Source organism: Podarcis gaigeae (assembly GCF_964106915.1).
Source record: "Podarcis gaigeae genome assembly, chromosome: 4".
NCBI classification, from domain to species: domain Eukaryota; kingdom Metazoa; phylum Chordata; class Lepidosauria; order Squamata; family Lacertidae; genus Podarcis; species Podarcis gaigeae.
Window position 1 is genome coordinate 101576200 of NC_139677.1, and position 25420 is coordinate 101601619.

General features: G+C 47.6%; 1 protein-coding gene across 3 annotated transcripts in view; it reads left to right on the forward strand.

Annotated features, from left to right (window-relative positions):
* The first annotated feature begins 1295 nt into the window (after positions 1-1295).
* The window catches only part of KCNE3 (potassium voltage-gated channel subfamily E regulatory subunit 3), a 29836-nt gene continuing 5711 nt past the window's right edge, over positions 1296-25420 (forward strand). Inside the window, exons 1-2 of one of the 3 annotated variants that reach the window (XM_083737599.1) lie at positions 1296-1426; positions 4642-4736. The gene's annotated coding sequence lies outside the window, so the exon portion shown is untranslated. The remainder of the gene's footprint in view (positions 1427-4641; positions 4737-25420) is intronic. The other 2 variants (XM_083737601.1, XM_083737600.1) reach the window with 2 other exon arrangements.

The following is a 25420-nucleotide window of genomic DNA, read 5'->3' on the forward strand; positions in this document are numbered from 1 at the left end:
ACCTCTTCTGTCATGTCCAGAATTAACCTTAAACAAAAGAGATATTCCAATCCGACTAATTATTTTAACTGAGTGGGGCTCCAAGCTATAGCTTGTTTAGCTTATACATAAATCCGGCACTGCGCATATCCCTAAACATTTTGTGAATCTTTGTACTTTTGTCCATTTACTGTATTCATTTCCCCCAATTTGAACTATAAAATGGTGGTTTTCTTGAGTCAAAATCAGAGTATAGTACCACTAAACATTTATATATATATATAGAAAAAGAAAGCACTGGACTTACCTCCAGGTAAGCGTGAATAAGAGTTTTTGCTTTTGTTTTTCATGTGCCACAGACTCTATGGGATCCTGAAAACACATGCAAACGGCAGATCTCTCCTGCGCTGTGAGATTACGATATTGCATTTATTTGCCTTACCTACAGCATGTTCTACTGATGAAGCCTAGGATGGCGAAACAAGGCTAATATTCCATAAATCCTTGTCTTGGACTCTGTGAAAGGATTCTGTGGAACTGTAACAACCTTTCATGTGGATGATTGGACTCTTTGAACAGACAGGTGGAATAGATACCTGTATACATGTATGGACCTTATGCATGAACCGACTAGAGAACGAACTGATCCACTGGGTCTTCTGCCTTTTTCCTTGAACTTTATGAGACTTCCGTTGAAATCTACAATCTGATACAATGAATGGTATACCTTATTTATTCAAAAGTACATCCGGTTACGTCTTGTGTGTTTATGTTTCAGGTAACCATAGGTTTGTTGTTGTCGTTTTGCAGCGCACGCCAGGCAAAAGTTCAACAGGTGAAGGCCCACCTGTTGGACTTCTTATTCCAATTTTTTTAATTGATTTTCACAAAATTATAAACAAACAAAATCATAACCTTATTAAAAATTACACTTATTAACATTGTTAAGTGACTTAACACTTGGTTGAATTTTAATTTCGTTGTCCCCGAGAGGGGGCAATGACAATAAAGATATTATTATTATTATTATTATTATTATTATTATTATTATTATTATCAATGCATATCCTTTTAATGGTTTTCCAAATCACAGTTCTTCTAAAATTTAACTTGAACATTAACATCCTTAAGCCTTTTCATTTGTAATTAAACATATTAATTCATCACTTAACTTATCTAAAATCCTAAGCCAATTCAGTATCTGCAAGCTGTTTCCAATTAATTTAACTTCCCACCTGTTGGATTTCTGCCCAGGAAAGGGCTGACTGCGGGATCAGGTGGCGGCTTGGGCTTGGGCTGCCTGCCAGGGAGGGAGGGAGGGACGGCCCCTGTCCAAGGGGAGGGCCGGCTTCGCCTCGCCCAAGGCGGCTGCTGCCGGCAGACGCTCCGCCGCAGAATCCCGCAGGCGAGTGAGCCGGCGCCTCTGGAGCAGCAGCAGCAGGTGGAGGTGAGTCCGGTGCAGCGCGCAGGGGAAACTGAGGCCGGGCGCGGGGAGGATCACCATCAGCCCCGGATTCAGCGCCCGAGCCGTTTGCCTCCCCCCAGCTGTGGCGAAGCGCTGGCTGGGACACGCGACCCACTGTCTCGTGTGAAAGCGCTTCTCTGGGGACACGCGGATCGCGGATTTGGGTCCCGATCCGGCCGAGGCAACTCCTTACGAAGGAGAGGGTGCACCCTCCCAGAACATGCAGACACGTGTTGACTCCTCTCGCGCGTCGGAGTCCAACCTCATCTTCTTAGAATGCCCCAACAGCCCCAAATGGATGGAGCTGCCCCCTGGACACGTGTCAAGGGATTCTTGAGCTGTGATTCCCGCATTGCGGGGGTTGAGCTAGATGACCTTTGGGGTTCCCTTGCGTATCTACAGTTCTACGATTCTATGAATTGATGCCACCCTCCTTGGGGGCAGCCTGATTTAATAAGTTTAATAAGTTAACTGTTTATATTTGGACAACTTTTCCGCTGTACTTCATTGGAAGGAGAAAAACAATCATTTCCTGGATAACTAAACAATTTATTTAAATGAAACAATAACATTTTAGCATAGTCTCCATGTTTGTTAACTAATATGGTTAAACAATTAAAAAAAAAACTTAGACTGAGTTTTAGCACACATGAGAAACTTAAAACAAATCCTTATTTCCTGATATTATAGCCTTTGGACTATAATGTAACTTAAGTAGAAAACTACCTTTAGAAAGTTTTTTCCTCCAAAAGCATTTTATTTTAAAAATCCAATTTAAATTTTAAAAAATCCGATTTAAGTAAAAAAATCCAATTTTATATATACTGTATATATATTTTAAAAATCATTGATTTTTTTTTTATCCACCCTGCTTTCTTGCAAACTTTTCTGGGGACAGGGGAGGCTGGGTTTGGGTCCCAATCCGGCCAAGGCAGCTACTTACGAAGGAGAGGGTGCCCCTGAACATGCTAGATGACCTTTGGGGTTCCCTTGCGTATCTACAATTCTACAATTCTGTGAATTGATGCCACCCTCCTTTGCTTGATCAAGCTCATACAGTACTCCAAATTCTCCATCTGATTTTCTGACCCTTTGGTTGGCTGCACGATTTAAATCGCTAGTCAGTAAGCCTTGATTTAGATCTTTTTTTTTTTTTTACAGACTTGTTCTTGCTGGTATCATCTTAATATTTACAACCAGATGAAGGTTTCCTTTTTCCCCGAGTACTAAATTTTCAGAGTAGCTTTTACAGTGACTGGTTTGGTTATGCGATTAGAAAAACATAGACCGATCATTATGAAATTATGGTGATGTTTAATAAGTTAACTGTTTATATTTGGACAACTTTTCCGCTGTGCTTTATCGGAAGGAGACAAAGCAATCGTTTCCTGAACAACTAAACAATTTGTTTAACTGAAACAGTAACATGATAGCATATGCATCCATGTTTGTTAACTGATGTGGTTAAACCATTAAAAAAAAAATTAGACTTAGAGTTTTAGCACGCATTAAAAACTTAAAACAAATTTCCTGATGAATAGCTTTTTATCAGGGGTCAGCAAACTTTTTCAGCAGGGGGCTGGTCCACTGTCCCTCAGACTTTGTGGGGGGCTATTTTTTTGGGGGGGGGGATGAACAAATTCCTATGCCCCACAAATAACCCAGAGATGCATTTTAAATAAAAGCACACAATCTACTCATGTAAGAACACCAGGCAGGCCCCACAAATAACCCAGAGATGAATTTTAAATAAAAGGACACATTCTACTCATGTGAAAACACGCTGATTCCCAGACCATCCACGGGCCGGATTTAGAAGACGATTGGGTCGGATCTGGCCCCCGGGCCTTAGTTTGCCTACCCATCCTCTAAGCTACTGAAGGTAATGGGGCCCTTTATATGTCCAGCTGTCCTTTGTCCACAACAAATGGTCGCTGTTTTTGGTGTTGAATATATGCTATATGGTAATTTATGGACCTAATAGGTATCTAAACCCATTTGCACATAACAAATAGGAGCTTACACAACACAGAACACTGTTGCTGTTTGTAGGTTTTATTTTATTTGTTTTTTATCTTATGTTTTGGAAATGTGCATCCAGATATTTTTTTTCTTTTATTTTTTGGAGGGCCCCCAAGGGAGTGGGGCCCTAAACTATAGCTTGTTTAGCTTATATTTAAATCCAGCACTGGATACACCCAGCCTTCATCGCAGGGTTTGCAGAACAGAAAAGCATGCACAGCCAATGAAAGGGTTAGAACAGGGGTAGGCTAACTAAGAGCAGAGGGCTTATTTTGTTAGAGGGGTTATTTGTGGGGCCTGCCTGGTGTTTTCACATGAGTAGAATGTGTACTTTTATTTAAAATGCATCTCTGGGTTATTTGTGGGGCCTGCCTGGTGTTTTCACATGAGTAGAATGTGTCCTTTTATGTAAAATTCATCTCTCGGTTATTTGTGGGGCCTGCCTGGTGTTTTCACATGAGTAGAATGTGTCCTTTTATTTAAAATGCATCTCTGGGTTATTTGTGGGGCCTGCCTGGTGTTTTCACATGAGTAGAATGTGTCCTTTTATGTAAAATGCATCTCTCGGTTATTTGTGGGGCATAGGAATTCATTCATTCCCCCCCCCCATATAGTCTCGCGCCCCACAAGGTCTGAGGGACAGTGGACCGGCCCATGGCTGAAAAAGGTTGCTGACCCCTGGCTTAGGGCCTCATCAAACCTAAATCCGGCCCTGTGTGTATCTGTTTGTGGATTACAGTTCCAGCTGCTGTTTTCCTTTCCCACTGTATTTGATAACTTTTGTGATCAAATGGCACCCCTGGAACAATATAGAACTGCGAATTATCATTGTATGAAAGGCCCTTGATGAAATATCTAATACAAAAAGGCAGGCTGGTTAGTAGCAGAAGAAACTTCTGCTGGGAATTCCCATCTCAAATCCAGGTATTTGCAGGCCGATTGTGATTCCTGGGGCAAAAGCACTCTGCACATGCTCAGAAAGCAAATTATTATTACGTTCTGTGTTCCACACTGGCATTGGGGGAAAGGGGTTCCCAGGGAAAGTAATCTTTTTCTTTCCAGTCTGAGGGCCACAATCCCCCATGGGCAGGTTTCTGGGGGCCAGCATGCAGTGGGTGTGGCCAAACGCAAAAGGGGGCGGAGCAATGGATTTGACTCTTCACCTTGCATTCCAGCTACGCGAAAAGCAGAGGTTTCTGCTGACACAAATCTTTGTATCTTCCATCCCAGCAAGCCAAAGACACCGTCAGGGTTCAAGAACGCTTTCCAGGTAACTGAAATCGTGTGAGGAGGTCGTGAGACGGGACTAGTGAGAGATTTGGCCTGGGGGAAGAGTCCACAGGGCCAGGAAGGAGGCCTTCGAAGGCTATCTTTGAAACCTGGTTGGCAGGGTCCCCGCCTCTATTGCAAGGCTCCAATTGCCTCTCGGCTCAGATTAAGCCGTGTTTTCGATGCCACAAGACACCTTCAGTATCTCGGGGGGGTTGTGCCTTTGTCAAAAGCGCAATGGTGCCCAAGTCCACCAATCCCTGGACCCTGCTGCCACACTTTCCCAAGGCAGCCGAAGGATTGTGGATCATGTGCAAGCTTTTGTGTTAACACAGAACGGTTCAGCGGGCAAACAGTTCTTTATACAGTGGTACCTTGGGTTACAGATGCTTCAGGTTACAGATGCTTCAGGTTATAGAAGCTTCAGGTTACAGACTCCGTTAACCCAGAAATAGTAAAAGAACTTTGCTTCAGGATGAGAACAGAAATCGTGCTCCGGCGGTGCGGCGGCAGCGGGAGGCCCCATTAGCTAAAGTGGTACCTCAGGTTAAGAACAGTTTCAGGTTAAGAATGGACCTCCGGAACGAATTAAGTTCTTAACCTGAGGTGCCACTGTATATTTACTAGGATTCTGGTTCCGGCTGCTAGCCATGCCAACCCCGCTGTGGACTTTGCATATGAGAAGTTACTTTATTTAGAAGACCAGAGAAAGTTTCCAGTCCTCCTCTAAAGATTCTAAACTTGGGTCTCTCATCTGCACCATCAGTTTTGCCATCTCTGCAAATTCCGTGATTCTCACCCGCCATTCTGCCTCAGAGGACATTCTTTGAGAGGAGATCGCACTTGTGCTCAGGTTGTAGAATCATAGAATTGTAGAGGCAGGAGGGACCCCCAGGTTCATCTAGTCCAACCCCCCTGCAATGCAGGAATCTCAAATAATCATCTAAGACAGGTGGCCTTCCTCCTGTTACTTAACTAAACTCCCATTGTCCCTGACCATTCTTGCTGGGGCTGATGGGAGTTGTAGTTCAGACACACCTGGGGGGCCAAATGTTCCACATGCCCAATGTAGACAGACTTGCAGACTCGCTAATAGCCACTCCGACTATACTCTGCCTCTACAGTTGGAGTCAGCAATGCAGAACACAGTAATAAATTTGTTAAAAAGGATGAAGCTGGAAGTGATGGAATTTTAAAAATGCAATTGCATGTGCAGTGGTACCTCGGGTTAAGAACTTAATTCGTGTACCTCCTCCTCGAGAGGTCTGGAGGGTGGCAACACAAGAACGGGGTTTTCTCTGCAGTGGCTCCCCGTCTGTGGAACGCTCTCCCCAGGGAAGTTTGCCTGGCACCTTCATTATACACTTTTAGGTGCCTGGCAAAAACGTTCCTTTTCAACCAGACCTTTGGCTGATTTGATTTACATCCTATGCCCTTTTAAAATGTGTTTTTCCTTGGGGTGGGGGCGGCTATTGGTTTGTTGTTTTATTTTTACAGTGGTACCTCAGGTTAAGAATTTAATTCGTTCTGGAGGTCCGTTCTTAACCTGAAATGGTTCTTAACCTGAGGTACCACTTTAGCTAATGGGACCTCCTGCTGCCACCACACAATTTCTGATCTCATCCTGAAGCAAAGTTCTTAACCTGAGGTACTATTTCTGGGTTAGCGGAGTCTGTAGCCTAGCCTGAAGCGCCTGTAACCTGAAGCGTCTGTAACCCGAGATACCACTGTAATCGTAATTTTGGTTGAGCGGGAAGTTGGCGGTGTTGTGAAATGGGATTATAGCTGTTGAGTGATAGAGTGTAACTCTGAATCTTGAAATAAAATAAGATATTACTGTAAAAGTGAAAAGAGAAATCTCCTCCTCTGGGGCCCTCCAAAGGCAATTGGAGTTCAGTCCCATGAAGAGTGGCCAAGATGCTGGAAGTGTAAAAATGTAGAGGGAACATTTTCCACATGTGGTGGACATGTAAAAAGGTAAAAGAGTATTGGGAAATAATTTATAATGAACTGGGGGAAATGTTTAAAATTACTCCCACCCCAAAAAACTAGAGTCCTTTCTGCTGTGGATAACTCAGACTGAAATTCCTAGGTGTCAGAAAAGATTATTTATGTACGCAACAACTGCGGCCCGTGTTTCGTTGGCCTCAAAATGGAAAGTGAGTGAGGTCCCAACTCAAGAGTATGGGCAACTCAGGTTGACAGAATATGCTCAATTTGCAGATTTAACATATAGAATAGGAGAACAGGAAGAACATATGTTTAAAGAAGATTGGAAAACGTTTATTGCATATATGGAAAACAGCTGTGTACAGCTGAAAATGATGGCAGCGTTAAGAGTAAATAATTCTTGATGGGTGTAATAGTGGAAAATTGATTTGAATGGTTATAGTAGAGTACGCAGGGATGTAAGATATGTAAAACGAACCACGGAAAGAGGGGGAAGTCATTGGATATTTTAAAGTTTGTACAGTGGTACCTCTGGATCCGTTCTGGAGCCGTGTTCACATCCTGAGTAGAACATAACATGCGTTTGCGTGTGCACGGGTCACATCTTGCCACGCATGACGTCATTTTGAGCATCTGCGCATGTGTGAGCGGCGAAACCCGGAAGTAACGCACTCCGTTACTTCCGGGTCACCACAGAGCGCAACCTGGAAACGCTCAACCTGAAGCATATTTAACCCAAGGTATGACTGTACAATGTTTATCTGAAATTGTAAAACAGAACCTTTAATAAAAATTACTATTGAAGAATGGCCACGGTGCAAGACAATGGGAGCTATAGTTCTGCGATATCTGGAGGGTTTAAGGTTTCCCACACTCAGTCTGGATGTGACCCCAATTCTAGGATCTGGCTGCCTTTCTGCCTTTTGGGGACGGGACGGGACGACGCTGTTTTGCCCTGCCAAAACATACAGCGTCTGATGATGCTTTCAGGTGCAGTGTTGGGCTTCTGAGTATAACACACGCCCGCTGCAGGTGTCATGAAACTGGAGAACTTTGTTTGCGCAAATCTGTAAAAGCACACAGCCCAAGCAGTCCTTGGAAATATGCAGCTAATTCCCCAGTGTAAATACTGAAGGGTGTGGAATGAGGGAGGCCTCGCCGATCCCTCTTGCTCCTCAAACCTGAATGGGCCTCGCCAGAGTTGTCTCAGCATCGCCGTAGGCGTGCGACCGAGGAGGGATGCTTTTCAGGCAGCGCCAGATTTACATATAAGCTAAACAAGCTATAGTTTAGGGCCCCACTCTCTTGGGGGCCCCCAAAAAAATTTAAAGGGGAAGAAAACCTGGATGTACGTTTCCAAAATATAAGACAATTAAAATAAAACCTACATACAGCAACAGTGTTTTGTGTTGTGTAGGCTCCTATGCTATAAGTCATGGGACCCGCCTGCTAGCCTGCTCCCAAAAATATCACTGGTTTGGTGACAGCAGTCACAAAATTAAAAGACGCCTGCTTCTTGGGAGAAAAGCAATGACCTAGACAACATCTTAAAAAGCAGAGACATCACCTTGCCGGCAAAGGTCTGTATAGTTAAAGCTCTGGTTTTCCCAGTAGTGATGTATGGAAGTGAAAGCTGGACCATAAAGAAGGCTGATCGCTGAAGAATGGATGCTTTTGAATTATGGTGCTGGAGGAGACTCTGGAGAGTCCCATGGACTGCAAGAAGATCAAACCGATCCATTCTGAAGGAAATCAGCCCTGAGTGCTCACTGGAAGGACAGACCGTGAAGCTGAGGCTCCAAGACTTTGGCCACCTCATGAGAAGAGAAGACTCCCTGGAAAAGACCCTGATGCTGGGAAAGATGGAGGGCACAAGGAGAAGGGGACAACAGAGGACGAGATGGTGGGACAGTGTTCTTGAAGCTACCAGCATGAGTCTGACCAAACTGCGGGAGGCAGTGGAAAACAGGAGTGCCAGGCATGCTCTGGTCCATGGGGTCACGAAGAGTCGGACACGACTAAACGACTAAACAACAATATATAGGGTGCCTACATTCTGCATGGACTGGCTGCATGGCAACATGTGCAAATGGCATTAGATACCTATGAGGTCCATAAATTACCATCTAGCATATATTCAACACCAAAAACAGCAACCATTTGTTGTTGACAAAGGACAGCTGGACATATAAAGGGCCCCATTACCTTCAGGAGCTGAGGGCCTCATCAAACCTAAATCCGGCCCTGTTTCAGGGATATTTGAGTATATCTGAAGGCAGTTTTAGAGCACTCTCCAGACATTGCACCCAGCCACCCTCTATGCCATTGCAAAGCACAGCGATGCATGTTTTTTGGGAAAGTGGCAATTTATATGTTATATTTAGGATCAGAATATGTCTTTTGATGCACATCTCCCCAATACAAGGCTTTTGCACGCCTCGGCCAGTTGAATCTTAGAATCAGAGCTGGAAGGGACCACGAGTGTCATCTAGTCCAGCCCCTGTAATGCTGGAATCTTTCACCCAATGTGGGACTCGAACCCACAGCCATGAGGTTAAGAGCCCCGTGCTATACCAGCTGAGCTATACATCCTAGACAGAAGCGTGTACGAACTATAGTGTAAAATACAGAGATGTTCTGATTCTGAAGGACGTCGCTGTGTTTTGGTTCACGTACTCACTCAAGAAGCACAAATAGGGGGGTTTCTCATTAAAATACAACCAAAATTGAATTTCTCCCCCCAACCCAGATTCACACACTGTTGTATATCTCTCCCCACACCCCCCATGGCTGCAAAGTAGCCTTTTCAGGCCAGTCAGCCCCCGAAATCTCATTCTCCTCTGGCCCCTCCACTTGTCTTTGCAGATATCCCCCTTGGGGATTAGTTGATTAGTTGTTATTCATTTATTGCATATCTCTTCCACCTTTTCCTCAAGATGCTGTAAACCAGGCATAGGCAAACTCGGCCCTCCAGATGTTTTGGGACTACAACTCCCCTCATCCCTAGCTTACAGGCCCAGTGGTCAGGGAGGAGGGGAGTTGTAGTCCCAAAACATCTGGAGGGCCGCGTTTGCCTATGCCTGGCGTAAACGGTTCTCCTCCTCTCCATTTAATCCCAACAAGAACCTTGCCAGGTAGGTTAGGCTTAGAGCAAGTGCCTGGCCCAAGCTCACCCAGTGAGCTGAGTGGGGAATTCGAACCCTGGTCTCCCAGGTCTTAGTCCAGTGCTCTAACCACTACACCACACTGACTCTCCGTACTTGGTACTGCTGTCTGATTGTGCCAGGATTTTGGATCATGTTTCTCTCCTGCGCCTGCAGCCACAAGGAAGTGGTTTCTTATTTGCATTCCTCCTTTTTTGCAGAAAGGGAGTTTGGCAGGCTCAGCCGGGCAGGCACAATGGAATTGTGGACGGCCCGGTTTTTTGGTTGACCACGGAGCTCTTTGCCAGGGGCTTATCAGTCTTTCCCCCTCTCTGAACAATAGCGGCTTTCACAAAACAGAAAAGGGGTGGGGGTGAGAAGGGTGCTTGGGACTGCAGCACCCAAGCAAGACCAGGAAGTCAAATATGTCAGCTGGAATCAGTGGAGGTTCGAGTCAAAGAATTGTAGAGTTGGAACAAGTCATCTAGTCTAACCGCCTGCAATGCAGGAATCTCGGCTAATCATAGAATCATATTATAGAATCATAGAATCATGTAGAGTCATAGTACCGCCAACACCATCGTGCCATTGTACAAATCTGTAGTGCAACCACATTTGGAATACCGCGTACCGTTCTGGTTTCCTCATCTCAGAAAGGATTTTGTAGAGTTGGAGAAAGTTTCTTCCTAACCTGGGGAGAAAACAGTAAAGACCTGATGAAGAGAGCACAGCAGAGGTTATATTTTCTGAGAATCCTCTGGATAAATAATCTCTCAAAGGACCTGTTGATGGCATTTTACCATTGTACTGTGGAGAGTGTATTAACTTATGGTCTGTGTGTGTGGTTTGGGAGCTGCACGGTCAGGGGAAAAACAATGCTGTCCAGGGTTGTAAAGACTGCGGAGATAATAATTGGGCGCACTCTTTCCACCTTGGATCAAATCTACGCTTCCAGGTGCCATAAGAAAGCTGCAGAGATAGCGCAGGATAGAGCACACCCCGGAAATGATCTCTTTCAGCTTCTGCCTTCTGGAAGAAGGTCCAGGGTTATAAAGACTAGGACTAGCTTCCTGAGAAACAGTTTCTATCCAAATGCAATTTTGGTTTTAAACGCAGTGTAAGGCAGTCTGTATGGGAGTATATTGTATTTAATTATGGGGTAATTTAATTATGTATTTAATTATGGGGTAATAAATTTTTAGGGGGTTGACCAGGCTGGGATAGCAAGCATGTTGGTTTTTGAATGTCTGATGTAGATTTTTTCAATTTCGTTGTTCTCTATGGGACAATGACAATAAAGATTATCGTATCGTAAAAGGACAAAGCAGATGATTAAGGCAAAGGAGCTTCTCCCCTACAAGGAAAGGTTGCAGCGTTTGGGCCTTCTTAGTTTAGAGAAAAGGCTCACCAGCGGAGACATTCTGGAATTTGGTGGCTGTCACTGCCTTCTGCTTAACTATGGGCAGAGTGAAGAAAAAACATTCACACCCCACTTTCTCCATTCCAGGTATTCATCAACTTCTACAATGGTACCTCAGGTTACAAACGCTTCAGGTTACATACCCTCCAGGTTACAACTCCACTAACCCAGAAATAGTACCTCGGGTTAAGAACTTTGCTTCAGGATAAGAACAGAAATTGCGTGGTGGCGCGGCCCCATTAGCTAAAGTGGTGCTTCAGGTTAAGAACAGTTTCAGGTTAAGAACATACCTCCGGAACAAATTAAGTTCTTAACCCGAGGTACCACTGTATTTCGCTTTTCCTCTAAACTGAAAGGGCCCAAACGGCTTAGGGTTGCCATCTTTCCAAAAGTAAAAACCGGGACACTCCAAAACTGTGGAGTTGATTTTCGACTGACTCGCCTAAGATCCAGGACAAAGCGCCGCCTTTCGGAAATTTCCTTCGGACGTCAGTTCCACCTTTGTAATCACGGACAGGGGTGGTGCTGTGGTCTAAACCACAGAGTCTAGGACTTGCTGATTAGAAGGTCGGCAGTTCGAATCCCTGCGATGGGGTGAGCTCCCGTTGCTCAGTCCCTGCTCCTGCCAACCTAGCAGTTCGAAAGCACCTCAAAGTGCAAGTAGATAAATAGGTACCGCTCTGGCGGGAAAGTAAACGGCGTTTCTGTGCGCTGCTCTGGTTCGCCAGAAGTGGCTTAGTCTCATGCTGGCCACATGACCCAGAAGCTGTACGCCGGCTCCCTCGGCCAGTAAAGCGAGATGAGCGCCGCAACCCCAGAGTCGGCCACGACTGGACCTAATGGTCAGGGGTCCCTTTACCTTTACTAATCCCGGGAATGTCCGGTATAATCCGGGTGTGGGGCAGCCCTGCAAACGTTGCAAACTTTCTTCATTGGGGAGTTGCACCCCACCCATTGATCATTTGGGTTTCCCCGTCTGAATGTTTTCCAACTTCGCAAGGTCCTTAAAAAAAGGAAAACTCTCAGGGCAGGAAAATAATAATGCTAGAGCGATGATAGCACAGGAGCACAGCCTCACAGCAAACTGCTTTTTCTCGATTGAGTTTACCATTCCCACACATGTAGGTAATGTTTATTTGCTTTTCCAGAAGAGCAATGAAGCATAATTCATTCATGTTTGCAAAGCCCTCGAAGATCTTTGAGCAAGCAGAGCTGCGATGGAATTAGTTCTAACACAGAGCTGCTTTATACTTACTTAGCACGAATGTTGCCATTGTGCAGATGTGTGCCCCTGTTCCATTATAAATAATAATACAGTGGTACCTTGGTTCTCAAACTTAATCTGTTCCGGAAGTCTGTTCCAAAACCAAAGTGTTCCAAAACCAAGGCGTGCTTCCCCATAGAAAGTAATGCAAGAGGGATTAATCCATTCCAGACTTTTAATAACAACCCCTAAAGCAGCAATTTAACATGAATTTTACTATCTAACGAGACCATTGATCCATAAAATGAAAGCAATAATCAATGTACTGTACTATGAAATAAATAAGACAGTATTGTAGATGATAAAAATGAAAATTATTATTTTTTTCTTACCTGCACTGATGATAGTCATTGTTTGGATGGGGGCCTTTTATCCATTTCTGCAGTCACACAATCGATCGATCAGTAGCTGAACTGGGTTCCACACAATCACAAAAACAAATTTACCGAAAAAGTATCGAAAAAAAAAAAATGCAAAATAAATAGCAAAAACAAAAGCACCAAACTTAATCCCTTCTAGAAGTCCGTTTGACTTCTGAAATGTTCGAAAACCAAGGCGCAGCTTCTGATTGGAGCAGGTGCCCAATAGCCGACAGCTGCATCAGATGTTTGGCTTCTGAAAAACATTTGAAAACCAGAACACTCACTTCTGCATTTTCGGCGTTTGAGAACCAAGGTGTTTGAGAATCAAGGTACCACTGTAATAATAATACAAACTTTCGAGCCCTCATTCTGCAGTGGATGAAATCTTGAAACCTAATAATTATTCATTAAAAAATTATCTCCGCAAATCAGCTTTGGTACTATCCTAAATCCTACAGTGCTGAAAAAATAGGTCCCTGCTCCCAAGGGCATTACAATCAAAAATTTGATAGTGGTGGAGAGAAAGGGAAGGAGGAGAGAGAAAGTCAGCAAAGGACGAGTGAGTGCGTGCAAAAATAGTTACGTGTTCTTAGGCTTTATTTTAGATGGGGAGTCAGACACGAGAGGAGGATCGGGAGCTATGTGAAGGCTATTTAGCTGTGGCGCATGGAAATTGTAGTTAATATTGTCTAGAGTAGACGGTGATGGGTTGGCGAAAGGCTGTGCTAGGAATGAAGTGCTGGCCGGGGGCTTCTGGGAGTTGTAGTCAAAAACATTGAGGCTGAGGAAAGATGTATGACAATGAGAAAAGAGGCTGCAGCACACATTTCCCTGGGAGTAAATCCTGTTGAGCTCTGCAGGGCAAATGACGATTGCGCTGTAAGCGAGAGTATGGAAACCGTGCGAAGTGGCATGAATCAGGTCCTGTTGCCTGGCTAGCAAAGGATTTTCGCCTTTCTGCCAGCACATAACTGGCACCAGCCTTTCTTTGCAACGGCCATGGGAGGTCAGCTGAAGGTCAGCTGGCGGCATAAAAGCCGAAGGGTTTGTAGATGCCACCCGTCACTTATTATGTGGACACAACAGGGCTTCTGTCGCAGCAAAGCAGAATTGGGTCTGTACAGATGTTGCATCAGATCAGGGAAGATTGAAGAAGAGTTTGGATTTGATATCCCGCTTTATCACTACCCGAAGGAGTCTCAAAGCGGCTAACATCCTCCTTTCCCTTCCTCCCCCACAACAAACACTCTGTGAGGTGAGTGGGGCTGAGAGACTTCAGAGAAGTGTGACTGGCCCAAGGTCACCCAGCAGCTGCATGTGGAGGAGCGGAGACGCGAACCCAGTTCACCAGATTACGAGTCCACTGCTCTTAACCACTACACCACACTGGCTCTCCAGGCATTTTCAATCAAGAAACCCAGGATATCTGTATATGGGGACTTCAAAGGAGGGGGTAAAAGGAGAGTGAGGGGCTGAGGAGTTAGGAGTCCTTCTCAGACACGACTCTCAAGAGCCTTTTCAGGTTCAAGGTGCTACTATTAGTACAGTAGTACCTTGGGATACAGACGCTTCAGGCTACAGACTCCGCTAACCCAGAAATAATACCTCAGGTTAAGAACTTTGCTTCAGGATGGGAACAGAAATCATGCAGCAGTGGTGCAGCAGCAGCAGGAGGCCACATTAGCTAAAGTGGTGCTTCAGGTTAAGAACAGTTTCAGGTTAAGAACGGACCTCCGGAACGAATTAAGTACTTAACCCGAGGTACCACTGTATACAAAGCCCTTAGGTAAAGCCCTTATGGATGTGGGTGGCGCTGTGGTCTAAACCAGTAAGCCTCTTGGGCTTGCCGATCAGAAAGTCGGCAGTTCAAATCCCTGCAACGGGGTGAGCTCCTGTTGCTCGGTCCCTTCTCCTGCCAACCTAGCAGTTCAAAAGCACACCAGTGCAAGTAGGTGAATAGGTACCGCTCTGTTGGGAAGGTATACGGTGTTCCTGTGCGCTGCTTTGGCTTTGCCAGAAGTGGCTTAGTTATGCTGGCCACATGACCTGGAAGCTGTATGCTGGCTCCCTTGGTCTGTAAAGCGAGATGAGCGGTGCAACCCCAGAGTCGTCTGCAACTGGACTTAACTGTCAGGGGTCCCTTTACCTTTATCTTTAAAGCCCTTAGGGATGTGGCTGGCTGTCAGGACTGCCGCTAGGTCCCAACTCACAGAGGACCAACGCCCAGTGGATATTATATACAAAAGTCTTTATTGAAGTTTAGTTTCCATTTCCAAGCTCTGGGCGCGCAGGCCCTGTTGTAGATAAGCAGTGTCCAGTGCACAGCGGAATGATGAAAAGTACGTGCCAACATGCTCTATATTACTTTATTTACACTTCAAAGCTGGTAATTTACAGAAAAACATCTTCCCTCTGCCGGAGCAGAGAAAGGCATCCTCTCTCCTCTAAAGCACAGAGAGAATCACACTGAACTGCAAAGAACAGTGAAAAACAGGAAACCAGTGTACGTCACATCCAGTCTCCTTTCCCGTGAGAAAACCCAACAGCACTTGACTGTGGAATGTAAACATTGTCTTGTGACAAGCACTTCGCTGCTCAGTGAAGGAAGCAGAAACCAACATCCTCCCCCTTTCTGTGAACATCACTGGGCAGCGTGTTCGTACAATATTAGTACAAACCCAACTTCTGCACATAGGTACAGTGTTGATCCCTTGATACAATCTTGGACAATACATCAGCAGGAATTTCATTACCTGGCATATAGGACACCGTTACGAGTCCCTTTTGAATACGTTCCCTAGCATGTTGCAACTTTAATTGCAAGTGCTTCGTGCTTTGCTTACAACCTTCAGAATTCAGCAAAGCCAAACATGCTTTGTTGTCCTGGTAAACCTGGATTGGACATTTGACAGGAATTTTTATGTCTTTGCACAATTGTAACAACCATTCACAATCCTTAAGTGAATAAGACAGTGCATTCAGTTCAGCTTCACAAGTACTTAAGCTAACTGTTGTTTGCTTCTTGCATGACCAATCAAATAGACCCTGATTGTACTTATAGCAAACTCCAGACGTACTTTTCCTGTCTGTAGTGTCACCTCCAAAACTTGCATCTGCAAATATCTCAAGACCACCAGACTTCTGATTGTTAAATCTCAGTCTGTAATGCATAGTGCCTTTCAAATACCGCGCTATGCGTTTCAGAGCTTTCCAATCCTTAACAGTAGGATTGTTGACTTGTCTGCTTAGCAAATTACAGCTAACAGCAATGTCAGGTCTTGAACATCTGGCAATGAAGTTTAGCTTGCCTAGCACACTTCTGTACAGTGTAGTATCAGAAAATGCTTCTTCAGTGTCATCTACCTGATAACCTGTTGTCATCGGTGTGTCTACAGGGTTAGCATCCATCAGGTTTAGTTTGCTTAACACATCAGCAATTTTACGTGACTGGTGTACTAGAATGTTACCATCTTGATCTCTCTCTATTTCCAGAGATAGGTAGTTGTTTACCTCACCAAGATCTTTCATGTCAAAGTGCTCTTTCAGTTGAGCTAGGGCGTTATTGTACATTGTGACATCCTTCCAAAAGAATAAAAGATCATCAACATAAAACAAACAATACAGTTTCTTTTGCCCCTCCTCTTTGACAAATACGCATGGATCAGCTTTCCCTTGCTTAAAACCTAGAGAAAACAATACTTCAGTGAGTTTTGTGTGCCAACACCGTGCACTTTGTTTGAGACCATAAAGGGACTTCTTCAGAGCACAAACAAATCCCTGTTTTACCTGTACGCCATCAGGTGGAAGCATATAAAGTGATTCATCTAGAGATCCGTACAGCAAAGCTGTATTCACATCATGGTGACTAATGTGTAGATTCTCCTCTGCAGCTAGCTTGAGCATAAGCCTAATGCTCTCATACCTCACGGTGGGTGAGTAGGTCTCGTGATAGTCTTCACCTGGTACCTGTGCAAAACCTCTGGCTACCAATCTGGCTTTGTGTCTGACTATCTTGCCATTTTGATCTGTCTTCGCTTTGAAGACCCATTTGCTTCCAAGCAGTTTCATTCCTGGAACTACTGGAACAAGGTCCCATGTTTTGTTCCTTTCCAAGGAATCAAGCTCTGCCTTCATGGCATTTAACCATGGCTCAGCTTCCTTTGAATCCAAATCCTGGATTTCTTGGAAACTTGAAGGTTCAAATACCTTCTTGGAGCTTTTAACAGCTGTTACTGCTGTCTTAGCAAACTCATCAGCAAATCTCTTTGGAGGTCTGCCTTTTGTCGCTCTCTGTGACCTACGAATTAGCCTTAAGTCTTCAATACTCTCCTCTTCCTTCTTAGGAGAAAAGTGACCTATTGTGAACAATGGTTCCTCTAATTCTTGATCAGAGCTTTCAGAGGGTCGCATAGAGGCTTTCGCACTCTTGAAATCCTCTGAATCACCCGATTCAGTTTCAGACTCAGAATCAGAACCTTCATCAGTGGGTGTGGGTTGTTGCGGTTGCTTTTGACTATCCTCAGTTTCATCACTGTCATCAGGATAACATTGGAAAATTCCCACATTCTCCCCCCACTTGGCATTGTACTCAACACTTCTTGTGAGCTTAATTGTCTTAGAGTCAGTCATCATTATTCTGTAAGACCCTTTCTGATAACCTAGAAAGATACCATGCAATCCACGCTTGTCTAACTTGGAGTTTTGTGGTGAGTGAACCCACATGTCAGAACCAAAAATTTTCATGTGTTTGATGTATGGCTTCTTGCCAAACATCTTCTCATAGGGGGTACAACCAATCGCTGAAGATAACCTACGATTATAACTGTAAGTGAAACATGAGAGAGCTTCGGCCCAATAACTCTCTGGAAGATTGGCATCATGCAGCAAGGTTTTTAACCCTTGAAGCAATGTCTGATTTGCTCGTTCCGCAAGTCCATTCTGCCATGGCGAGCGAGGACTAGACAAATCGTGTTGAATTCCTTTCTCAGTCAGAAAAGCTTCAAACTGCTGAGAAGTGAATTCTCCCCCGCGATCACTGAAAAGAGTCTTTACCTTCTTTCCATGCACATTTCCCAACCAAGCACAGAATTCCTTGAACCTTGGAAAAGCCTCTGATTTCTGCTTGAGATTGTACACATAAATATACCTGGAAAATGCATCAATGAGAACCATGAAGTACCTGTTTCCACCCAAAGAGGGCGCTAGTGGTCCAACCAAATCAGCATGAACAACCTGGTATGGTTCTGTAGCTTGCCTACTAGACACCTTACCTTTCGCAGCCATTTTTACCTTGTTTGCTGCGCATGCCTTGCACTTCATGTGGTACCTGCAGGGTTTAATAGTCATACCTTCAACCAAGGCAGGCATTTTAGATACTGCCTCAAAATGCAAATGACCAAATTTTCGATGAAAATCGTGAATACATTCTGCATGCAAACTTTTGTTAGAACCTGCAATGCAACAAGTGTCATCCTGCACAACATCATCAAAATACAAAACATACAAACGATCAACATATTCAGCATGCAATACATAATCATTTTTCTTTGTGATGATGCACCTTTTGTTCTTAAAGGAAACGTCAATTTTCCGCTCATTCAGCTGTCCAACGCTGAGCAGATTATGCTTGGCATCTGGCACATAAAGCACATCCTGTATCGATAAGTCCAAACTGTGAAGAACAACAGTTCCGTAGCCTTTACTGGGAATTGTGTGGTCATCCGCCTGGTGAATCGCACCTTCCTGCGGTGTAAAAGACACGAACAGTCGCTTATCGTTGCACATGTGATGCGTTGCAGCCGAATCAACAACGAAGAAAGATCTAGACGTCTCCTGGACCTCTGCAACCTTTGGAGTGAAGCGTGAGACCATTGCCTTGTGCTGAGTTGTCCTGGACACTGGACCTTTGCCTCGGCCTCGGCCTTTTCCACGCGATGAGCTTTCGCTGCGCTGCTCTGTCTTGGCCCTGGAATATCTGCATTCCCTCTTCATATGGCCTAGACGTCCACACGTGTAGCATTTCACTGCCTTCAAAGCTTTGGCGCCATCTGGTGGTTCCACTGCACTCTGGGATGACGTCTGTGAAGACTCCCCCTTGCCCATGCAGCTATCACCCTGGCGGTCTGCTCCATTCAGAATCATGGCAGTATCACTGGCTACTGTGAGTTGAGCATTTGGCTGATTGGCATCAAATTCCCCACTTGCCTCATCCAGCCTTCTGCAGCTAGCCATCATGACTTTGGCATTAGCCTTCTGCGTCATCTCTGCTGCTTTAAATCAGGCTGCTTTATACATGCTGCGTCTGTGTACAGCTGCTTCAAACCGCATTCCAAAGGCAAGTTCAAAAGTGAAAGTTCTCTCTGCTGTCTTAAATTCATGCTGCGACACTGCTGCAGCTGCTTTACTTTCGATTTCCCCCAGCATAGGAAAAATTTATCCTTCTAGCCTTTTGCCTGTGCCACGGCAAAACCGGCTATAAAAGTTCAAAGTCCAGCCATAAAGCCATTAATTAGAAGCTGGCAGGCTGCCCGGAGCTGTAGCACATACCTCATCAAATCATCTTGACGCGCAGAGATATCGTCTGATCCGGCCCTCTGCATTCCGATCCTTTGCCGGCACTCCAATTCTTTGCTCCTTTGTTCCTTTGCCAGGAGCCCGACTTCTGGAGTCCATTCTCAAAACACTGCGTTTTTCTGGGCCCGGAACCAAATGTTGTAGATAAGCAGTGTCCAGTGCACAGCGGAATGATGAAAAGTACGTGCCAACATGCTCTATATTACTTTATTTACACTTCAAAGCTGGTAATTTACAGAAAAACATCTTCCCTCTGCCGGAGCAGAGAAAGGCATCCTCTCTCCTCTAAAGCACAGAGAGAATCACACTGAACTGCAAAGAACAGTGAAAAACAGGAAACCAGTGTACGTCACATCCAGTCTCCTTTCCCGTGAGAAAACCCAACAGCACTTGACTGTGGAATGTAAACATTGTCTTGTGACAAGCACTTCGCTGCTCAGTGAAGGAAGCAGAAACCAACAGGCCCACGTCTTAACGCTAGACCGGCTAAGTCCCCTCTGACTCACTGCTCCACCCACACCAGTTTAAGATTCTAGCCCAGCTCCACCTCTTGCGCTGCTCTTTCCTGCGTTGGGTCCTTCTGCCCTCTGGGGTTCCCTCCTTCCTGGACTCCTCTGACGCGGAGCCTCCTGAGTCTTGCCCCTCCCTCCGGCGGGCTTTAGGACCTGGCTCCCTTCCCGGGCTCCCCGCTGTGCCGCGCTCCTGTACATTTGAACTTGGCGCGCGCGCCCAGCCGGTGACTTTCCTTCTGACCGTTTCCCCGCTTCCCGATGTGGGTGTTGCCAAACCTGACTCCTCTCCTCCCTCTGGTGGTGAGGACACTGGTCCCGACTCCTGGGACTCCCCCTCCCCACTGCGCTCTGGTGGAGACGCTGGCCCTGATCTCCAGCTGCTGTTCAGGGACTCCCCGCTGGCCCCTCCCTCTTGAGGTTTCTCCCTTGGAATCTCCCTTGCTCTGGCCACCGGCGCTCCCTTCTGTGAGTCCTCCGATTCGCTAGAGAGGCTTGTGGAATAACTCTGGCCACTGTCACTGCCTGCGCCCCCCTCGTACTCCTCCTCCTCACTCTCCATTTGCTCCCCCTCCTGTGTCTCTCCTTCTGAACCCCTGACATCCATCCCCCCCTCGAAGCCCCCCCTTCCCCCCTCCCCCTCTTCCGGTGCGGGTTCCGGGTGCTCCATTGTTGTAGGGGTGAGTCCAGGATACAGCTCGTCCCCTGAGGCTTGCAACCATCGAGATAAGTCCGGGAAGTCCCCCATGGGCTCGTCGACGACGACCTCCTCCGCTTCCATCTCCTGCGCGGTGTGCTCGAAATCTGCGCTCGACCCCAAATCACCCAAGAGCCCTCCTCCCCCTGTTGCTTGATGGGGGTCCACCTCCCAGGGCCCCTTCGGCATGTCTCTGCGCCAGCCCACTTCGGGTTGGTCCTCCCACCAATAAGATCCCCCCGTGCCAAAACCTGAAAGTGATCCCTCCGGAGAGCTGCCTCCCAGAGCTGAGTCCTCAGCTGACGAGAAACCCCGGAAAGTGCTGGCTGAGAGTGTGGGTGTGAACAAACAATCCTCGAAAAAGCCCGCCGGCATAGGCTTGTGCGGGAAAAGTGTGTGGAATTCTTCCTTGAGCAACTGCTCTTCCACTGCGTAATCCGGCACCCACCTGTTGGCGCTGGCCGGGGTGTCCTCTGTGGCGAGAAGATATTCAATCCCGTCCTCCCCCCACCTTGAGTCTAAAATCTCAGTGGCTTCATTAAGTAGCTCCCCTTTCGGCGACCCCCCTTTTTTGGGCGCTTCTCTGAGCGGGTCTGGCGCCTTCCCCGGTGCTTGAAACCTGTGGGGCTCTCTGTAGGGCGTGAGCACTGATCTATGAAAGACCGGGTGCATTCTGGAACCCTCCGGGAGTGTCAACCGGAAGGCCACTGGGTTGATCTGCGCCTCTACTTGGTAAGGCCCTAGCTGCTTGTGCCCTAGTTTCTTCTTGGCTAACGATCTGGCTGGAACTGCTTGTGCTGCCAACCAGACCCAGTCTCCCACCTGGATGTCCTCCCCAACCCTCCTGTGTCGATCTGCCTGCACTTTGTAAGCCTGTTTTGCCAACTCTAACTGCCTCCTGAGCTGCTCGTGGATCTCCTGCAACTCCGCTGCCACTTCCTCTGCTCCCTGTGGCTCCCCCTCCCGCACTGTGTCCAGACCTGGGAAGGTTCTGGGATGCCTCCCGTAGTTGGCGAAAAATGGGGTCACCCCCGTGGACCCGTGCTTCGTGTTGTTGTAGGCAAACTCGGCCAACGGTAGATAGTCCACCCAGGTCGATGGCTGCTGGTTCGCGTAGCATCTCAGGTACTGCTGCATGATGGCGTTGACCCTTTCCGCCTGCCCGTTAGTTTGCGGGTGTCTCGCCGACGCCAGGCTGACCTTGACGTTCAGGAATCCCATCAGCTTTTGCCAGAAGTTGGAGATGAACTGGCGCCCCCGGTCGGACAAAATAGACCGTGGTAGGCCGTGCACCTTGAACACGTGGTCTATGAACATCTTAGCGGTCTGCTCGGCCGTGGCCACCTTCGCGCACGGAATGAAGTGGGCCATCTTGGTGAACAGGTCCACTACCACGAGCACTGCCGTCTTGCCCCTTGAGCTGGGTAGATCTGTGACAAAGTCCAGGGCCACCCTCTCCCACGGTACGAACGGTGTCTGTAGCGGTTCCAACAGGCCCGCCGGCGGCTGGTGCACAGGCTTAGCCCTTTGGCAGGTGTCGCACCTATTGACATAGTCCGCGACATCCCCCCGCATCTTAGGCCACCAAAAGTCTCTGGCTACTAAGTCCACCGTCTTCTCCTTGCCGAAGTGCCCCGCGCTGGGCGCGTCGTGCAGCTGTTGCAGGACCTTCGCGCGGAGGCTGTCTCCTGGTACGTAGAGGACTCCCTTGCGTAGGAGCAGGCCGTCGCGCACTTGGAATTCGTCGCCCCTCGCCTTGCCACTGCACACCTCCTCCATCTTGGCTCGGGCGAACGAGTCCGTTTGCAGCGCGCGGCGCACCGCGTCCAGGTCCACCGTGGCTGACGCGCATGCCCACGCCTGTGGTGTGAAAATGTGCTTGGCCGCCGCCGGTGCCTCTGCCTCCAGATACTGCGGTTTTCTGGACAGCGCGTCCGCCAAGACGTTGCTGTTTCCTGGGATGTACTCAATTCTGAAGTCGAAATCTGCAAAGAACTCCGCCCAGCGGATGTGTCGCTGGTTCAGGAACCTCGCCGTGCGCCAGTACTCCAAGTTCTTATGGTCTGTGCGGACCTGCACCGTGTGCTTGGCTCCGACGAGGAAGTGCCGCCACGCCTTGAAGGCTGCATGTATGGCCAGCAACTCCCTGTCCCAAATGGTGTAGTTCTGCTCCGCTTTGCTGAGTTTTCTGGAGTAGAAAGCGCACGGCTTCCAGTCCCCCTGGTGGTCTTGCTGCAACAGAACGGCTCCCACGGCCCTGTCTGAGGCGTCCGTCTCCACTCTCATGGGCCTGCTGGGATTTACGTGCAGTAGGTTCTCTTCGGAAGCGAAGAGCTGCTTGAGCTTCTGAAAGGACTGCTCTGCCTGCTCCGTCCAGATGAACCTCTTCTTCTTGGAACTGAGGGTGTCGGTGATGGCCGCTGTCTGCATGGCGAAACCCTTGATGAACTTGCGATAAAAGTTGGCAAAACCGACAAACCTCTGTACTTCCTTCCTATTGCGTGGGCTCTTCCAATCCAGTACTGCACGTACCTTGGCACCGTCCATAGCCAGTCCCTTGTCGGACAGTTTGTAGCCCAAGAAATCCACCTCCGTCTTGTCGAACTGGCACTTCTCCAGCTTGGCGTACAGCCTGTGCTCCCGCAGCCTCTGCAGAACTTCCCTAACATCTCTCTCGTGAGCCTCCGGCGATTCCGAGAAGATTAGGATGTCATCCAGGAAGCAGACGCACTTCTTGTAGAGGAGACCCGCCAAGACATGATGCATGAAGGCTTGAAAGCAGTGGGAACCATTTTTTAATCCAAAAGGCATAACTCTGTATTCATAAGTGCCCAGCGGCGTAAACATGGTTGTTTTCCACTCGTCGCCTTCCCGTACGCGAATGAGATTGTACGCTCCGCGCAGATCCAACTTGGTAAAGATGCGACCCTTCCTCACCGTCGCCAGCAGGTCATCGATCTTGGGCATAGGGAAGGCTGAGGGCTTGGTCTTGAGGTTCAAGAAGCGGAAATCAACGACCAGCCTCTTTTGGGGCGTGTCCCGCTTCTTTACAAAGAACACTGGACTGCCTCCTGCCGCCTTGGACTCCTGGATGAATCCCCGCTTCAGGTTGTGATCTATGAACTCCCTGAGCTCTTGCAATTCATCCTCAGACATGGAGTACAGTTTCCCCGTCGGGAGCGTCACCCCGGGCAGGAGGTCGATCTTGCAGTCGTAGGGTCTGTGGGGTGGCAGCTTATCCGCCTCTTTCTCGCAGAAGACCTCCAAAAACTCCTTGTATTTGTTAGGCACCGCTTGCAACATGCCCAAGTTCAGCTGTGGTCCATCCTCGTGCCCCTCATCTTCCAAGTCCGCCAGGATGCAGTGTTCTGCGCAGTAAGAGGAGCCGAAGGTCAGTTGCCGCTGGTACCAAGCTAATGCCGGGCTGTGCCTATCCAGCCAACTCATTCCCAACACTATGGGCGTGTCTGACAGGCGGGTGACGTTGAAGCTGATGACCTCACGGTGGTTTCCAATGCGCATCACCATTGGCGGCGTCTGCTGTAGCACTTGCCCTCCCAGTAGCTCCCTGCCGTCCACTGTGACGACTTTCAGAGGTACCGCCGCTGGCAGAAGGGCTATGCCATGTTGCTGGAGGAACTGCATGTCTATAAAATCTGCATTGCTCCCCGAGTCGATGGTGATGGGAATTTCCACAAGTAGCCCATTGGGGAGCTGAAGGGATGCGGTGAGCTGCACTACTGGTTTGGGTGGGAGGGGGTCGGTGGGCTGTAAGATCCCTGGGGATTGCTTCACTGACTTGTCTGGCTAGTCCCCAGAGACGCCATCTCCAGCCAGACAGTGGAGTTTTCCTGCTGCGACTCCCTCTGCTGAATTGCGTCTGTTACTGTCGCTGCGGCTGCAGTATGCTTGTGAAACCGCTGGGGACACTCTTTTGCCATATGCTGAGCACTGTCGCAGATGTAGCACTTCCTGGTTCCTCTAGGAGGCTTCATCTTGACTGCTCCCGGAGTTAGGGCTCCGACTGTGGAGTGAGCCTTAGCACCACCTATCTCCATCGGCTCCTCTCCCCCTCCCAGCGGAGGCATGGATCGAGCGCGCGCCGCCTCCTTGGGGAAGGGAGGCAGTCCTCTCGCTGGCGTGCGTCCCAAATGCCCTTCCTCCCTGCCCCAAGGGCGTCCTTCCAACCGAACCCCAATGGAGAGTGCCCGTTCCACCACTTCCTTGGTGGTTTGGGGTCTTCCCCCCCTTGCGATCTCGTCTTTCACAGCTCCGCTCAACCCCTCCCAGAACAGGTCTCTGACGGCAGGCGATTCTTTCTCCCAGGCTAGTACATTCACCAATCCGAAAAAACGTGAATGATATTGCCTCACAGTGGCTTTACCTTGTCTTAGTCCGTGAATCTCCCTCCTAGCGATATCCACATCAATCTCAGATAAAAAACACGCATCCATCACTTTAATGAAGGCAGTCGCATTTTGGAGGGCTGGATCCTTGTCTCTCCATAGATTGCGCAGCCACGATTTTGCCTCCCCCCGTAAATGCGAAATAATAAATCCCACTCTCTCTTCCTCATTTTTAAAGTCTTTGTCAAGCAGCTGCAATGCATAAATCACATCTGCTCTGAAGTTAGGATACTCCTGCAGGTCCCCATTGAAGTGAGATACCAGGCTCCCTCCTCTGTTTCCCAGCCCAATCCCTTCTGGTCTGGTGGCGGGTAGCCTCTGTGTACTTAGCACTTCTAACCTGGTTCGCAGATCCTGGCAG